Source organism: Macrobrachium nipponense, chromosome 26, assembly GCF_015104395.2.
Source record: "Macrobrachium nipponense isolate FS-2020 chromosome 26, ASM1510439v2, whole genome shotgun sequence".
Classification (NCBI taxonomy): Eukaryota; Metazoa; Arthropoda; class Malacostraca; order Decapoda; family Palaemonidae; genus Macrobrachium; species Macrobrachium nipponense.
Window position 1 is genome coordinate 39,094,908 of NC_087215.1, and position 10,243 is coordinate 39,105,150.

Consider the following 10,243-nt stretch of genomic DNA (forward strand, 5'->3'; position numbering starts at 1 on the left):
GCAGAAGACGGATAGCCGTGTTGGAATGCACGCACGGATTCGGTGGGTCCTTAGCCTAAGGCCCCACCGAATCCGTCGTGTGCATCCAACACGGCTATCCGTCTTCTGCGCGTGTGGCCCAACCAGACAAACGAGTGACGGTTATAAGACGGACAATTCAAACTTCAGCAGTACTTGCTGTTATGAAGGGAGCGCGCAAGGTTTTCCTCTGACTTGGTGCTGTCAACCAAATTAGAGGCGTTGAACAGTAGGAAAGTCTGGACTTATGACATAACTTTAGAAGAGGAAAAGAGTGGAGAATATGCAAAACTCTTTCATAAGTTACGATAGCGTCCAGACATGTTTTTTTAATATTGTCGGATGCCGCCGAAAACCTTTAACTTAATTCATGAGGGCGTTATATCTCGAATATCAAAATTTGATACCAATTACAGAAGATCCATATCAACGTAAGAAACTTGTAGTAACTCTGAGGGAAGGATTACTGATTTCGAAATTTGTTTTATTTAATACTGAAATTAAGAGACATAGAATTGTGTGTGAACTGAACACTTTGATACAGGAACTTCTGAAACAAAGATATTTACATAAATGTATCCATTAGACTATAAAAAAAATACTTTAATCCTTTATCATAACCACAAATCATCACATTTGATTATAACTTAAAGTTGGGCAGGTGGTTCAAATGCAGGTGGTTGTAGGTCTACCACAATTTCTTCCTTCACGTGGACCCCATTTCGGAGACGCACGTCCATGTGCGGGTAAAAACAAAATGTTTTGTTCCTTGCGTGTCCAGTCCGGTAATGCACCTGATGCCACGCACGCTCGTGCGCCGTGTGGGGCCACTCGTGTTTGAACTATGACAGTTGATCGAAACACACAAAACGCGTAGCTGTGTTGGATGCATGCGACGCGCCGCGACGGATTCGGTGGGGCCTTAGCCTAAGTGATTCTGCCTTCCTGCTTGTGAAGGCCGGATCCTGACGGAACGCCTACAAAACTTTTGACATTAACTGGCGTGGACTTTCCACCTTCTCAAAATTTTACTGCTTGGATGAGTCTGGGATGGGTCGTGGTTTGGAGGGGGTTTGAATTTGAAGCTAATTGTGGGAGTTGTGGTGGTGAGTCGCCACCCTATATGGTTTGGACCTAAGAGATAGTGATGGGATTTTCCCTTTACTATCTTGAGGGCAGAACCATCTCCAGGGATCAGCCCCTGGATTCAGATGGGCTGATCCTTGGAGATGGGCTGATCCCTGGTTTTTGGGATGGGACTCCTGGCTTTTGTTTGGAAGCTCACCAATACGTTTGGAGTGGGGAGTCGGTCCCCATTAGTAGGGGCAGAACTCCCAGCAGGCAGATAGGCTTATACCTGGCCCACTGCAAGCATATTGGTGCTATCCTGAAAAGGTAGGGTATGGGGCAGACTGTGAGGAAGCATCTTCTACGTGTGCTGTTGGTGGAGAATGTCAAACCCTGTCTAGTCCGCGGTACCTTATTAGTCTGCCCAAGTAGTATTTGTGCTTGTTCCCCCCACCTTTTTTTCCTTTTAAATTCCCATGACTAGCACTGTCCCCTGGACCCCTCGACTCTTTGGCACCGTTGACAACCTTTGGCCCCCCAAATACTGAAGCCTTGCCGAGGATGGGGGCCTTAGGGATCAGCAGCTGGGTTCTGATGCCGAGTGAGAACTACTTTCTCGCTGGGCCTTGGTGCCCAGCTGTTGATCCAACTAAATAAGTCAGCCCTTTTTCCTTTTACTGAAAACATTTCATCTTTCTGCTTCCTCCTATAAGGTATGGATTTTATGTTGATGACTTTTGGCTTGGGTTTGGACAAGATTTAGAATTATTCTTGCGATTTGAAGGTGGTTGAGCATGGACGACATGCCACCTCACCCATAGAACTCGAGTACCTGACGTGGTCAAGCGAGGGGAAAGTTTAATATCAAACCTCATCCTCAGTGATCTCGAGGGACATCACGACGCCTTAGTACTGGAGATAGGGTGTACAACTGGTAATTACCCCTAGTATGACCCTAATTAAAGGGATGACCTGTCCTCTAAGTGTCACTCCATGGTGGGTATGGGGAATATCTGGATGAATTAAGTTTCTATGTTATATGGCAACCCCCCCCCCCCACCATTTCTGCTGATAACCCTATGCTTTCTTCAAAGGATCATCCATGGAATCCCTCCAAAACTCTAGTATGGCTATTTTAGAGCCATATGTACCAAACACACTTTCTCAAAAGAGAGGAACATTTTTATTAAAAGAATAACCATGGAAGATATTTTTTCTTCTCCAGTGTGGTCTCAGTATATCACACTCACAATTAGTGAAGAAGTAACCCCTCTAAGTGACTTGGTTATATACCGTTCACTGAAGAAAATTCTTGGCTGTGACAATCCACGATTCTCAGTCGACAAAAACAAAATCATTGTAAAGGCTAAATCTGAAAAAGAATGAAAAAAAAAATACTTGAAACTGCAAAACATGGAATTCACCATGTAAGTGCTTCTGATGTATAACACTAGAATTGAAACCATGTTGCTGGATAAATTTAGAATTGAAAATGACACCAGTGAATCTGTATGTGAAACATTAAAAGAAGTCCTGGAAGATCAAAAACATAATGTTAAATCAGTTTTGTTTATGAGAGAAAAAAAGTGTTAAAACTGGAAGAAGTCTTAAGCTAGCTAAAATTATTTTTTCACAGCTAACAATTCCAACATATATAAAAATAGGAAACAAAAGAATAGCAATTAAAGAAGAACATCCAAAACCTATGCAATGTAAGGTTTGCTTAAAATTTGAACATACAGCAAAACGATGTAAGTCTTTGGCCTCGCCTAGATGCTTTAAATGTGGCTCCTTGGAGCATAATAGTGATGAATGCACCAACCCTAAAAAATAGCTAAGTAAATACAGAGGCTACTGCACCGACAAGCATCCTGCCGACAACTGAGGTCTGGACAGGAAACATAGTTTGCAAACTAGCTTGGAAACTGTTTGCAAACAGTTTGTAAACATTGTTCGCAAACTTTGTTTGCAAACAATGTTTCCTAGTGTGGACAGGCCTTCAGACTACATTCCTGAAATTAAAAAGACAATAGAATCAGTTTGGCAATTTTATTGGACAATAGAGAGCAATAATAAAATAAGAGAGCTTACTGGTGTAATCAACCCCTGACTTTATATGTCAGAAAGGGACCATCATTATAATGCAGTTGGAATAACGGATTTTAAACTGGATGCAATTTTAGGAAGAGATTTTAGTAAGGATAGCCTTTTTAATTTCCTTCAAGAAGCAGGTCTTTTTGAAAAAATTTAGGTTAATTTGATCATGATGTTTGAGTTTGTGTATGTGTTAGGATGTATTAGTGTATATCATTTTGCTTTTAAGTCTTTTACTTTGTAAAATTTTTATGTATATAAAGTTTACACCTAATTAATATAATATTTATTACCACATATAAAGTTTTAGTACTTTTAATATCTACTTATTTCACAGAATTGTGTAGAATTTGGAAGTGTGCAGGGTGCCTGTGTTGCTTGTACTTTTGTTTACAATTTGAAATAGGAGTGTAGGTGGGATGGGCGTTTCGTGTGTTTTTGGGCTCTATATAGTTCTGTGACTTTTATAAATATATTTATAGCTTTTTAAGTTATTTTATCTTTTGTAACTCCGTTTAATGATACAGTAACAATAACCTCGTCATTGCGACGCCAGTAAGAACTAACAAATCAATCCATTAACTATAAAAAAATTCAAAATTGCTCTACACTATGGAGGAGTTATGGGAGTTCCATTTGACAACGTCCCAGAGAGAGAGAGAATGTAATTGGTGGATGTATAGTTAACGATTGAATTGGCTGTTGGTGAGTTCTGGGTTGTCTGCTGGTGCTGTTGGAGTTTGGAGTTATGGTTAGAGTTCTGTTTTTTTTAGTCAGCTCAGTCTTTAGTTTTTAGGCAGAGCTGTGAAGATAAGTAGTGTCGGCAGCGGTCTGTGAAGATAAGTAGTGTCAGCAGCGGTCTGTGAAGTGTTGAAGGCATTGAGTCAGTTGAGTTTTGTGTTTTGTTGATTATTTTGTTGTTTAATTGTTGTTAAGTTAGTATAGTTTGCTTAGAGTTTTGCCTATGCTGTTGGATTTGTTGTGCTTATGAGTTCCTGTTGGGTTGTATGCGAGTTGTTGTGGTTGAGGGTTGTTGTTGTTGGAGGCTGTTGTGGTTTCTTGGTGTGGTTGTGAGTTGTTGAGGGTTGTTGGTGAGCTGTTGTGATTCCTTGATGTTGTCTGTGGGTGTGTGTGTGTTGCCTTTTTGTGTTGTTGTTTTTGTGTTAGTGATTGTTTGTGCAGTGGTCTTTTGTTGTGGTTGTATTCCTTGTTTGTTGTTGTGTTGTTGAGTTGTGGTTATGCTCCTTGTTGGTTTGCTGTATTATTGAGTTGTGGTCCTTGGGTGTTGTGTTGTGGTCCTTGGTTGTTGTGTTGTGGTTGAGTGTAGAATTTCGAACCCTGTCTAGTCTGCAATACCTTACTAGTCTTCCCAAGCAGTAGTTGTGTGTGTATGTGTATGTTTTCCCCATTTTTTTTCTCACAAATTCCCATGACTAGTCTCTCTAGTACACTGTCCCCTGGACCCCCCGACTCTTTGGCACCGTTGACAACCTTAGGCTTGGATAAGGACCTCCCTTTGCCATCCCCAACCTCCTCCAATGAAAACAACAATGATTCTTTGATTGTTACTACGAGCCCTTAAGTAGTTCAGAACAGAAGAAAGAATAGCAGATTTAATAAAAGAAATAGGAATGCTAATCCTGATATTGGAATTTTACTTGGATCTCAAGAACTTGAGACATATAACAAAAATCTTTCTCTTGACCTCGACAAAAACATAAAAGAACTGAATATACTGATGTCCATAGAGATATTGTGAAATGCATTGACAGAGAACCAAAGATAGCCTCTCAAGGTGAAGGAAGCTTGCTTGCAGAAGTTTCATCACCAGATATAAAGTAGAAAATGACTATCTATTAACGCTGTAGAAGGAAGCACGGCAAAATGCACTCCTCACAAAACAATGAATCAGTCTAAAGGAGTAGTGTATAGTACTGAACTCTAACATTATTCTGAGGACACTCTCCGAAAAGAATTTGCTGATCAAAAGGTGGTTGATGTGAGACGAATCAAGAAAAAAGTATTGGGAATATTACATCCAACACCTACTTTGATACTCACCTTTGATTGTTTGAGACTCCCTAAATTTCTGAAAGCTGCATGGCTTCACCTGCCAGTTAGACAGTATATTCCCGCTCCCAGAAGATGTTTCCATTGCCAAATGTTTGGCCATCTGATTACATGCAGGAAAAAAGAAAGGAATGAACCAGTTATATGCTTTAACTGTGAAAGAAAAGAGCATGGGAATTGTGAGCTTACTCCATGCTGCCCTAATTGTGGGGGAGACCATAATGCAGCACATAAATATGTATCAAGTATGTCATTAAAAAAAACACTTTGTATCAAGACTCAAGAGCGCATTACCTTTAAAGAGGCAAGCCAAAAGACTTTGCAGAAATTCAACATCCAGCAGTCATTTGTAAATGCAGTAAAAGGAAATGGGGAGCGTCAAAAGAAATTGAATCTCAAAAAGCCTAATGAAGATAAAGAAGAAAAAATGGATGATGGGACAATTGTCAACAAGAGGACTTTGTGAAGAGTCTGTAACAATGCCTGAATAAAAAGTCAAGCACCTTGAGAAAGGAGATACATCCGCAGAAAAAGTTAATGAGTCAGAAAAAATGAGTATACCCTCATCATCTTATCGTTCAGCTGACCCTTATAGAACATCTGAATTAATGGAAAATACTGAGTCATATCCCACTATCTTATAACACGGCAGCAACAAATGTAGAACCTAAGGCAAACAAAATGTTACACTCAGATCAGCTTGGTTTAGACAATAAAACTAGACTAGTTGAAAATGATAAACCAGATACTACAAGGGTCGAAGATACTGCTAAAGATACCGCCGTTTCAAATACCATCATAAATGATCACTTGGTACATTCAAATGACACTCTAAGTACTCCTTCGACATCTGGAACTGTACCAAAAATTCCGTCACAAACCTCAGGTGTCATTTAAAAAGAAAAAGCATAACAGAACGATCTTGGACAGAGGATCATCCTCTAGAAAATAGGTACTTTCTCTGCTATATTACAATGGAACTGCCAGGGACTAAGCGCTAAATATGAAGAGCTATTATGTTTGATTAATACGTATAACCCAGTATGCTTAGCACTACAAGAGACTATGTTAAGCAACAACAAAATGCTTACTCCTAAAGAGATTTTTGCATTTCACTCCCAGTTCCCTTTACAGGGAAATTCGGGTGGAAGTGCTCTTCTTGTAAGACGAGATATTACTCACTCAAAAAATACAGTTGTAAACTCAATTACAAGCTGTAGCTGTTAAAATTCACTTCAAAAAGACATACACAATTTGTTCATTGTATCTCCCTCCGAATAACCCAATACTTGAACGACCATTAACACACTTGTATGAACAGCTACCTCGACCATTTCTTATATTGGGAGAGTTTAATGGTCGACATGAACTCTGGGGTGACATTTTAACAAATCAAAGAGGCCCCCTTATCTTATCATCAATAGAAAATTCAGATATGACATTTTTGAATACTGAAAAACCCACCCATTTTCACATTCAGACTGGTACATTTTCATGCATTGACTTATCTATCACCAGTTCTGATACATTCATAGACTTAAACTGGGAGGTGTTGGATGATCTATACGGTAGTGATGATTTCCCAATTGTCATCAGAACTGAGAAATATAAGCCAGTATACAAAATCCCTAGGTAGTGTACCAATAAAACAAATTGGCCCCTTTTCCAGGAACTTAGTTATATTGAACTAGATGCAAAAGATATGCCAACAATAGGAGAAGCAATATTCTATTTAACAACGATTTTTATGTTTGCAACAGAAAAGGCAATCCCAAAAACCAGTGGAAAATTGCATTTGAAGCCTGTTTTATGGTGGAATGTTCAATGCAAAATAGGATAAAGCCATGAGAGCAGCTTTTACTAGGTACAGAAGACATCGATGTGAATGCTACTTGATCTCCTTTAAAAAAGCTAGAGCCAAATTCAGATGGCAAATAAAACATGCGAGAGAAGAATCATGGGTACTTTTTATGTCAACAATTACCTGGAAAACACCTATGACCAAGATATGGACAGTTATTAAGAAAATAGCAGGAAAGTATAATCCTAGTCCCCTCCCTGTTTTACAAGTCAATGGTGACTTTATAACCTACTTAAAAGCTGTAAGCGATATTTTTGCTGAACATTTTGCAATGATATCAAGCAGGGCTAAAAATTCTCCATTCTACAGGGAGAGAGTGTTAGCCAAGTCTGAAACACTTGATTTTACTTCTTTTAAATCTGAATCATATAATATGCCTTTTACCATGGAGGAATTTTGATTTGCTCTTAGTAACAGTAAAAACACTGATGAAATTTTATGTGAAATGATCAAGAATACATCAAAGGAAACTAAATTTTCCATTTTAATTACTATTAATAGAATATTTAAGGAGAGTGATTACTCTAATATTTGGGAAATTGCAACAGTTTTACCCTTTGTCAAACCTGGGAAAGATTCATGTCCCTACAAGCTATAGACTGATAGCTTTAACATCCTGTTTATGTAAACTTATGGAAAAAATTGTAAATTTTAGGTTGGTATGGTTTTTAGAATCAAAGATGATTATATCATCTCAGTGGGGCTTTCACCGTAAGCATTCTTGCACAGATGTATTGATATGTTTGGAGAATGCAATTTGTCGGGCATTTGCTTCCAAGCAGCATTATGTGGCGGTTTTCTTTGACATGGAAAAGGCTTATACTACCTGGAGTCTTGGAATTATGAAAGTCTTGCATGAAATTGGTCTGCGTGGTGAACTACCACTTTTTATTAAAGTTTTTTTTTAAAACTGTTATTTTAAAGTCGTCAGAGTTGGTAGTGCTTTGTCCAATTTGAAAGAACAAGGGGAAGGAGTACCGCATGGAAGTGTGTTAAGTGTCACTCTGTTTGCCTTAGCCATAAATGGGATAGCCTCGAAAATTGCAAAAGATGTAATCTCAACAATATTCGTTGAAGATCTGTCTATTCCATGTGCTGCATCTAAAATGTCTGTTGCAGAACGAAAACTTAAATTGGTAATAAATAAAGTTAACAGTTGGGCAGCTGAGCATGGTTTTAAATTTTCCTCTGCAAAACTGTTGTTATGCATTTCTGCCACATCAGAGGGGTTCATCTAGACCCAGATCTGTTTTTAAGTGGACAGGGACTTATATGTGTACAGGAAACAAAGGTTTAAGGCCTCATCTTTGATAGCAGGTTAACATGGGAAGCTCATCTCAGGAGCCTCAAGTCAAATGCATGAAGGCATTAGATGTTTTGAAAGTCTTAAGTCTTACAAATTGGGGGCCTGATAGAAAGCACTTGTTACATGTTTATAAAGCAATGGTTGCTTCAAAATTGGCATATGGGTCAGAAATCTACTCATCAGCAACTACAAGAAGATTAGATACTTTGAATGCAGTTCATCATGGGGGAATTAGAATTGCAACAGGAGCCTTTAGATCCTCCCCAATATCTAGTTTACTGGTGGATGTGGGTGAACTACCCCGAGATTTGATAAGGAAATTTACCCTGTTGAAATATTGGTGCCGCATACAGAGAACTCCTGAGTCCTTAGCCTACAATACTGTTTTTAAAGGTAAATTTTGTATTCATGAAAGATATGCTTCAAATCCAAAGCCCTTTTGGTACAGGGTAAAATATGCCTTAGAGGAACTAAATGTAATAAAATGAAAAGTAATTCCAGTAAAATTTCAAGATTCCCTCCATGGAAGTTCCCCTCTGTGAAATATTGTAAATGGTTTTCTGGGTGCAAGGCAGATTGTTCAGAAATATTCTTAAACAGAAATTCCTTTGCCACGCTGAAAAGCATGATAACTCTAGGAAAATCTTTACTGATGGCTCCAAATCCAGTGCAGGCATTGGGTTTGGAGTGGTATACCCTGACAGTAGTATTTGTGGTGCACTACCAAGTTCTGCTTCTATTTTTACAGCTCTAAAGATAACTGTTACTTTAGAAGGAGATAATTTTACTATTTTTAGTGATTCCAAGAGTGCCTTGGAAGCTTTTGACATATTTTAATCCAGTACACCCTGTGGTACTGGAAATAACAGAGTTGGCATTGTTGGAAATGAACGAGCTGATGAATTGGCTAAGTCGAATACATCAAAAAAATGCAAGAAGTATAGCAATTCCTTGCTAAGACTACATTCCTGAAATTAAAAAGACAGTAGAATCAGTTTGGCAATTTTATTGGACAATATAGAGCAGTAATAAAATGAGAGAACTTACTGATGTAATCAACCCCTGGCTTTATATGTAAGAAGACCGTTGGAAAGAGACTGCATTATGTAGGTTACGGATCGGCCACACACGGATTACTCATGGTTTTTTAATGAACAATGACCCTGAATCATTTTGTGAGGATTGTCTTGTTCCCCTCACAGTAAAACATTTAATAGTAGAATGTCCCAGCTTAATGCCAGTAAGGAACCGTCATTTTAATGCAGTTGGAGGAACGGATTTTAAACTGGATACCATTATAGGAAGAGATTTTAATGAGGATAGCCTTCTTAGTTACCTTCAAGAAGCAGGTCTTCTTGAAAAAATTTAGGTTAATTTGGTCATGATGTTTGAGTTTGTGTATATGTGTTAGTGTATATCATTTTGCTTTTAAGTCTCTTACTTCATTAAATTATGTACATAAAGTTCACCTCCAATTAATATATTTATTACCATATCCAAAGTTTTAGTACTTTTTATATCTATTTATTTCACAGAATTGTGTAGAATTTGGAAGTGTGCGGGTAGGCTGTGTTGCTTGTACTTTTGCTTACAATTAATTTGAAATAGGTGTGTAGGTGGGATGGGTATTTCGTGTGTTTTTGGGTTCTCTGTAGTTCTCTGACAGATTTTTATATAAATATATTTATAGCTTTATTGACTTTTTCCTTTGTTATTTCTTTTAATGATACGGCGTCAATAACCTCGTCGTTGCGATGCCAGTAAGAACTAACAAATCAGTCATTCAATTTAACCTTGGCCCCATTAAAAGAGTTAGTGAACTTCAT